General features: G+C 38.8%; 1 long non-coding RNA gene across 17 annotated transcripts in view; it reads left to right on the forward strand.

Moving 5' to 3' along the window:
• Positions 1-7586, forward strand: part of LOC101788399 (uncharacterized) — a 91183-nt gene extending 83597 nt beyond the window's left edge. For 16 of the 17 annotated variants that reach the window (XR_010049923.1, XR_010049914.1, XR_010049922.1 and 13 more), the window contains one exon: positions 84-7586. This is a non-coding gene — a long non-coding RNA (uncharacterized LOC101788399). The remainder of the gene's footprint in view (positions 1-83) is intronic. The other variant, XR_010049915.1, reaches the window with a different exon arrangement.
• Positions 7587-8653: the final 1067 nt, after the last annotated feature.

Here is an 8653-nt window from a genome sequence, read left to right on the forward strand (position 1 = left end):
TGATGTGGGCAGATGTTAGCTGAGGACTTGTTGCCCTGGATGAATTTTATTTCAGATCTGTATTTTAAAGCCTTCTTTTTCAGCAGGTATCTCCGGGAGCCAGCAGCATTCTGATGGTGTGGGGATGAACAGCGTTCAGTGGACGCCCCTCCTTTCTGTTTCCACATTGATCACCACAGGCATCCTCTCCATGGGCTCTCAGGGCGAGGCGCTCACACAAAACCAGGTCGGCATTTGCCCTTGGCTCAGCCACCTCGACAGGGGCCGCTCCTCACCGCCTCTGCCCTGATCCAGGATCCTGCGGGGGCCTGAGCCAGTGAGATTCATCTCCTTTCCGCGGTGTTTCAGCTCCTGCCTTTGTGAGCCTGAGCACGATAAAACAAAGCAAGAACAGAGACATTTTTCACAGGCCCTAAAGGCATCTACCCCCAGGACTAGACTGGATTCTAGTATCTACCATTAATCACAGCAATGGTATCTGTTTGCTGGAATTTAAAATATGTTCCTGAACTTCGAGTTTAGGAGTTGTGACTTTTTAAAAGGAATTGCTTCTCTCTCCTTTGCTTAAAGTTCCAGCACCTTCCACCATACCTGTTAACGTTACTTCCTCCGAGAAAACAGGGGCTAAGGCATTTGCATTTATTATTTGCTAGTGTGTGGTTTTTCTGGAAAATAATGGATGTGGTCTTGTGGAGGATGTCTTCTTGGAAAATTCTGAGAAAGGTTGCTGCTCTTGGTGATAATCCAGAGCTAGACAAAAAGAAGCCCCTTTAATTTCTGTCCTTTTGCTTCTTATGTGGGATGATGTCCAAAGGAAGCATAATACTTAGAACTGACTGAATTGGTGGGGACCATGCGGAGAGACACTGCCAACCCTCTTATATGCCAAAGATATTACCAGTACTCTGTGGATGGATATGAAGTGTCTGGGTCATTTATAATATTTTTCATTGCACTAATTTTGAAACTTCCTACCACAATTTTCTCATTCACTGGTGTTATATCTCAGTTTTTTAGATTCATGTCACTTGAACATTGTGTTTCTTGCAGCTAATGTTTTCCCCCAATAAATATGAGATCTAGTTTCCGTTTTTGCATTGAGACACTGGCTGGCTGCTTAATATACAAGCAGTAGCCTTGATAGACTGAATTCTGTCTAAAAAAATGAAAAACTAAAGTCGAAGAGGAAAAATAAATACCTGCATGGCAAATGTCTGTTTTAATTATAGGAATCTCAAGGTGTTTTAGCAAAGAGGAAACAGGGTCCTATACAAAGTTCAACATAATAGGAATTAAAAAAATCTCAGAGAACCTTCTGAAAGATGAATGATGTTAAAACAAGAGAAGGTTACATAAATCAATTCTGTGAAGATCTTAAGGAACTCAAGGTCCCCTCTCCATTTGGAGTAAACTTGCCATAAAAGCACAGATTAAGAGGGGATTGCAGGCTTCTCTTTCTAAAATTCCAACAGCTGTTCAATTTCTCTTTTCCGAAGTGCCATACTAAGCACTTAGGAAAGGGCTCATGGCATCTTAAATCACAAATATATGACTTTGTAGTTTATTTTTTAAGATCACTGGGCAAATCAGCATGTTTATTCGGCAAGTGATATGCCAAGAACACACCCAAGACATTTCCACATTCTATGTGCTGTTAGGGGCTGGGTATTTGTGTCTCTCTCCAAGTTATGTGGAAAACTGTTTTCCAGTGTGATGCCTGTAGGAAGTGGTTAGGTCATGAGGGCAAATGAGGTCATGAATAGGATCATTACCTTCATGGAAAAGCCGTTTCTATGAAGGGAGGCTGTTCATCTGAAAGAGGGCAGACAGAATGTTCTGTCCAGGGGACATGGACTTCCTACAGATGGTGAATCTGCTTGAATATTGATCTCAGTGGCTTCAGTCTCCAGAATTGTGAGCAAGGCATTTTCATGCTTCAAATTACTAACACTTGTTTTTCACCCAAGCAGACTGAGGTGCTGTGCTTTACACACTCAAATCTAAAAGCCTTTCCTGAGGAATCTTGTATGAACTTTCCCTGCAGTCTGATTCTGATGTCTTTTAGGAATCACAGTGTCCTAGAGTAGAGGTGTTTTTATGGAATCTACTTAGACATGAAGTAAAGGGCATTCATTCCTTGAACTAGCTTATCTCTTTAAAGGTGATCTTTCACATTCAGATTTATTAGGTATTTCTCTAACACAGTGTGGAATAAACATCGGTCATTTATTCCAGGATGTAGTCATCAATAAGGTTTCCATGAAGAGTAGATGACTGTTCTCCTGGAAATGAATTATTATTTAGCTCTGCACCATCCCTCCAGACCTTGTGGAATATTTACATGCACACATGAACTGCTGCGTTGGCGAGGGTTATTAGTTCAAGCAACAGAAAACAGCTCCAGCTAATAGAAGCACAACATTTCCTCAAAGGTATCAGATGATTCCCAGAATGTCTAATGAGGGATGCAGAACCAAGCCAGAGATTCATGTGGCAGGACAACAGTGATCCAAATTATGATTTTGAATCAGCTTCACAGAGAATTCATTTTTCCCCACTATGCATAAACAGCAGAGATCCAGCAAGACCGGACTGTGGTCCTGGCTTGGGATAGGTCACTAGTTTTGCTGTTGTAACTCATCACAATGGAGCTTCGGAAGCCAATCTCAGCAAAGGTCTGACCTCTTTGGGAGGAAACTGATCTTTTGCTTTACTTAGAATTTTCTAACTTTGGGGGGAAAATAACATGAATATGCTGATGGGTTATAGCTATTAATGAGCAAGTATTCAAAGGGCGACTAATGCATTCGAAAAGTGGTGAATCTCGACTCCAAGCTACAGAAAACTCCTTTGGTATCTCCATCATTGGCTTTTCATAACCAAGACACCAATTTTAGCGATTTGGTTGTGTATAATTGAACTCTACACACAAGATCTGAAACATGGGTACTGATAATGTTGACCTAACCTGATGTTGACGGGATACGTGAGTACTGACCCAAATATTTCTGCTGTAGCTGGCTCTCAGGCTACATACTGCAAAACCCAGACAGAGCTTCAAAGCAATGGACAATAACAGGCAGAGTCAAATGAAGACCCCCTCTCACATTTAGATCAGTTCTGTTTCCCTAGACTTGGAAATGAAGGAGCTAAAGCATTTGTGAAATAACTCCGCTCCAGTAGGAAAGGGAAATCTGTGAATCAGATCAGGAGCAGTGAAGAGGAGATTTTGTGAGAGACAGGACTACCTGTAGAAACGTTATAAGAGCTTCCTAAACCAATGGGTGACGAGAGGCTTGAGTGCCCCTGGCTTCGGTATCACACTCTTTTACATTCTCTTTTATAATTTTGTTAATTCTGTATGCAGTATATTAAGTACAATAATTTTTAAAACATTAAATTCTAGGGACTGAGGATATCTCATTGGTAGGGCACTTGGTTAACATACTTGCATCCCTGGGCTGGATCCCCAGCAGTGAAAACCAATAAACACATGCATTCAAAGTGACACGAGTCTTTCAGGAGATTAATGGAAATGTGTCTTTTGCTAAAATTATTTTTAAAAATTCAATGTTCACTTTATGTTTGTTCATTTCATGTATGATATATGTAGATAATTTGCAGAAATGGATGTTGCTTGTTTATATTTCACTTGTCTTGTAGATATTTACCAAGTAATTTTCATAGAGTTAACCAGTTTTTCTACAACAGAAATATTCAAAATAGAAATTCGTTGGTAGTTTATAGACTTGTAACACACATAGCTTTTGGCATTTTGGCAAGACATGTAGATGAAACTTACTTCACGTTACATATGCCTTGGTAAAGTTCCATGAATACAAAAATTTTGTAAATCAGGTTTCCAGTAAACTTAAGAAATGTGATATATGCCAGAAATGATGGTGCATGCTCACAGTCTCAGCACTCTGGGAATCTTAGGCAGGATGATTGCAATTTTGAGCTAAGTTTGGGCAATTTAACAACTTAATATGACTCCATACTAAAATTAAAAATAACTAAATAGAATAAAAAGATCCGAGGATATAGCTCAGTGGCATGGCTCTGGATTTCATTAATGAATTCATTTGTAAAGTATAGTTATTCATCTTTCTTTTGGACATTTCATAGTGATATTCATGAAGAATATTTTTAAATAAACAAATCAGGTAGTTCAAACTTGTGTAAACATAATCATGCTGAGCCTACACCTAATAAGGCTATAAAGCTACCGTAGAACCAGAAATTTAAAGGTTAAAAACAAGATGCTGTTTCTCAGCTAGAAACAGCACTGGGCCTCGTGACTCAGTCCTAACTCAGCCCTGCAGAAATAAAAACAACCTCTGTGGCTGTGATATGCTGGGGATGTGCTGTGCGAGGGAACTCAGAGATAGAGCGTGCCATTATGCTAATCAGGGTTGTAAAATATGTCAGACTCAAGTCTACAGAAACCAGGTGTCTTAAAGACAAGTTGTGCAGAACAAAGATAGTTAATTAACTCTGACCTGCTGGTCACCCCTTATGAACTGACCAATAGCAGATAGATAAGATGCCCACCACTCCACACTAACTGTAATGATTGGCTTCTGTAATAAATGCTTACATTGCAGTTTTTCCCCCTTAAAAGCACCAGCCCTGCCCCAACTCAGGGTTCTCCGTTTCCACCTGTTTGGAGGACCCCGTGTACACGGAATAATAAAAACCCCTTTGTTTTTACATGAGAGCGAGGCCCTTGGAGTCTTCCTTGAGACACCGGTCTAACAGCTACAACTTCTTGAGCTCCAAGCAGGTAAAAGATAGAACATTTTGCATAGACTATAAAATCAAATACAACTTTATTTATAGATATTAACTGTATCTCGGTCATCAGTAAGAACAAAATTACTCGCAGATGGTTTAACATATTTATTAAAATCACACAAGTAGACAATAGCACCATCACCAGTCTAGATTTCTCCACACTCAAAGCCTCATGCTGCCCCCCAAGGTCCCTGGTCAGAGGTCTTGGTCATTTTGTGTCTGCTTTACATTGAAGTTGTCTTGACTGAGATCATGGAGAATACAAGGTCCTTCATGAGTATTTTCACCATGGGTGTGTGGTTGTGATATCACAGAATAAGACAGAAATAAATGCGCATTGGAAAAGGAAATACTTCTCCTGATAAGCTTCTACCTTGCCAGGCTAGATAATCACAGATTTTAAAAATTTCCAAATAAATGTAAGAATCAGTTTCAAGTGAATCACTATGCATTTCTAAAACTGCCTATGCATTTTGCAATGAACATTTTCATCTCCACCTGAACAGTGTCTTTGACTGCAGAGATGCCTAATGAGGAAAAATCCCTGCTCAGAAGCGCTAGCTTCCTTCAGACAAGGACATTCATCTCCAGTTTCCTTCCCTAGGCAAATGTTTTCTTGGTTGGAAAAATGGGTTTTTAATTCTTTTTCTTTTGTTTTTTGCCCTTCAATTTTACCCAAATATACACACATTTTTCTCATGTGTTCTTGCAGTTAGACTTTCAACATTTGCTTTTGAAGCCCGACCTACAAGAGATTTTTAATTCTACCAAGAAACAGACATCTTAACTGAGGAACATTGATGCAGATTTTGTATTTTAATAACATGTTTGATCTAGCTTAGAATTTATGAGTTTTTTCTGAAATTCATGCTTACATTAACATTAAACAAATTGAGAGAATATTCCATGTTTTTTAATACTGTCTTGAGGTTGTTCTGCCTGGAAAGATGAGCAATAGACAACTCTCACAAAAAAAAAAAAAAAACAAAAAAAAACACACACACACACACACAAAAAAAACACTTTATGATTCAATTATGAATGGGGATTGTGTTTTTACTGCCAGGGGTGATGACAGTAGTTTAAAGTGCATACGATATGATTATGTTTTTATGTGTCTGTGTTTGCTGGGAACTAAAGGTCTGCATTTTTAACTCCCGAGATACATACTATTCAAAATTGTTTCCTGGTATACATCTAATGCATCTGGGTTCAGTCAGACCCGGGCATATACTCTCACAGTGTATTATGGTTAGCTTCTTTTGTTTTGTTTTACTTTTAATCTTGAAACACCACAGATTATAAAAGGCAGAATTGTTTTTCAATACTCCTTACTTTCAAAGCCAGGCATGGTGGTACACTCCTGTAATTCCAGCACTCAGGAAGCTGATGCAGGAGAATTTTTGCATGTTAGAGACCAGTGTGGGCTACAAAGTGAACCCAAGGCTAGCCCGAACTGCATAGCGAGACCTTGTCTCAAAAAGACAAAAATAACAAAAAATGCTCCTTATTTTCAAAGGAAATTTCATATTATCACATTGAAAATGTGATTGAGTTATAAAAAACATCAAAGTGGAGAAAATTATTATCTGTAGGTCAAAAAAATCCATTATATGTTCAACCCCACGATTATATAACAAGATCTTTGAAGGCAGAAATCAATGATTAGTTTCTTATACTATTTTTTTTTTGTCTTTTTCCTTTTTATCGGTACTGGGGATCAAAGTCATGACTGCCTGCTTGCAAGGCAGGCACTTATGCCACTGAGCTAAATCCCCAGCCCCTTCTTATACTATTTTCAAAAGAGGATCATTTGCTAGTCCCAAATGCATGCCCTTTTTTTGTTTTAGAGAACAAGTGATCTTGTTTTGGCCTTTGTGGCTTTTGGTTGTGTTCTTTCTTGCAGTGATTATCCTTGCTGAAGGAGAGTTTGATGACTAACATCACTGACCAACTATATGCAGATGGGTTCATACAGTGGGTCCAAGTCCATCTTGCCTTTGCTCATCTGTGGCTGACAGAGTGTAAACTTGGTTTAATCTGGCATTTCCAGTGACTTTTGCATCTTGGAGCTGCCACTGTGATCGAGCCAAAGGCAGGTCCCAAGGTGCAGGACTTCACTCTAACTGCATAGTTCAGAGCCATCTGCAGCAGGAGGAACAGCTGACCTTGGGAAATCTGGGTATCGGCTGGGTCCATCATCCTCACCTCTGTCACCAGTTAGTGTGATAAAGTTTACTGTGGAGGACCAACTTTGGTGGCAGAAGAAAGTTTAGAATTGTGCAGAATTAATGGACATGTTTGAGTTAAGGATCCACATTGGCCCTTGAAGGTGGCTAATACTTATCTCTGACTAATCTAGAGAAAGATGCATCCAGTGCTTGGATTTATGTTGGTGGCTTTGAAAGGGTTCAAAGGCTTACACACTTGAGTACATAGGAGGGTTGTTCATTCCTACCCTCAATTTTGATTCAGTGTGTTCCAGTTTTCTCATGCAATTCTGCTCAATGCTCACAACAGCCATAAAAGACACATAAATAATTGCCATTGTTATTATACTTTATAGATGATGATGCTCTGAATTCCAGTAACATCTACATTAAAGTACCTTTGATTAACATCTACATTAACTTCACATTACGTTAACTTGATAAACCTCAAGGGCACTTTAATGTAGATGGTGCTTGAATTTAGAGCATCTAGCTGGTGATAAACATACCCCTTTATTCTCTACTTCCCCCAAATGGTAAATCGAATCACCTTCATGTAAGAACTTAAAATATGGAAAATGTTGAGGGAACAAATAGTTTGTAACTCTGTAAGTACTTAAAACATGGCATATCTTTGCTCATATATATTCTGTACTATAACCATTGTTTCTGTAGTTTAATTAAAACATTTTCTTGTTATTAAAAAAAAAAGAGTACCTTTGAACTCGTTCATCCATCCCTAAGTCCTACTCTTTCAACCACTGTATTTTGTGCCACACAAGAAATCATCGTTTTCTTTTGTCAGGAAGGTACAGAGAAGATCTTAAAGTTGAATGTGTATCTGCTGCTGCCATCACTGGGTATTTTGGAAGAGGTCTTCATAAGCCTTCAATCTCTTACCTTGAATGGCCACACGGGGGCATCCTTAGAACTGCGAGGACACACGTAATAAAATTAACACTTGATGGCAGGAGATTCGGAAGATTTTCCCTTTAGCAGAGTCTCAAAATGTGTCCCTGGCTCTAGCAGAGTTAGAATCACACGAAACTTATTTAAAATGCAAATCATTGAGTTGTTGATCAGGTGTAGTGAATCAAATTTCTGGTGGTAGAGACCAATAATCCATTTTAATAAGCCCTCTGGCTGATTACGTTACACTGCAAAGTTTTAGAGCCAATTGCACTATTGATTGTTTTATGCTAAATACATGTCTTCTTAAATCCAAGAATGCTAGTTTTTTCTTTAATTTCCCTAGTCATTTGGAGTCATAAACTTAGAGTAGATTATCATTTCAAACTGAATTTCATGACTGTTAGTCTAGGATCACAAAAATACACTCGTTGTACTTCAAGGAAAAAATTCAAAGAGGATCTCACAACACATTACGTCTAGTAAAAGAGAAGATTCCCTTCTGAGTGTCTTTCTTTGATGGATAATAATGTAAAATATGTGTTTCACTCTGGGACATGGTTAAAAAATTATATGCTTTGAAAGCTACTATTAAGATTCACTCCCACAAGCACGGAACCTCACTGTGGAGTTGCCTGAATGGAAGGGGTGAGGAGAATGGTCATTTGGGAAACGCTGAGTCCCGGGAAGAAACTTTGTCCTAGAATTGCTTGGGAAAATGAAAAGAAGCAGACAAG

This window comes from Cavia porcellus, unplaced genomic scaffold (assembly GCF_034190915.1).
Source record: "Cavia porcellus strain 051 isolate PalLab524CR breed Dunkin Hartley unplaced genomic scaffold, mCavPor4.1 scaffold_9, whole genome shotgun sequence".
NCBI lineage: Eukaryota > Metazoa > Chordata > Mammalia > Rodentia > Caviidae > Cavia > Cavia porcellus.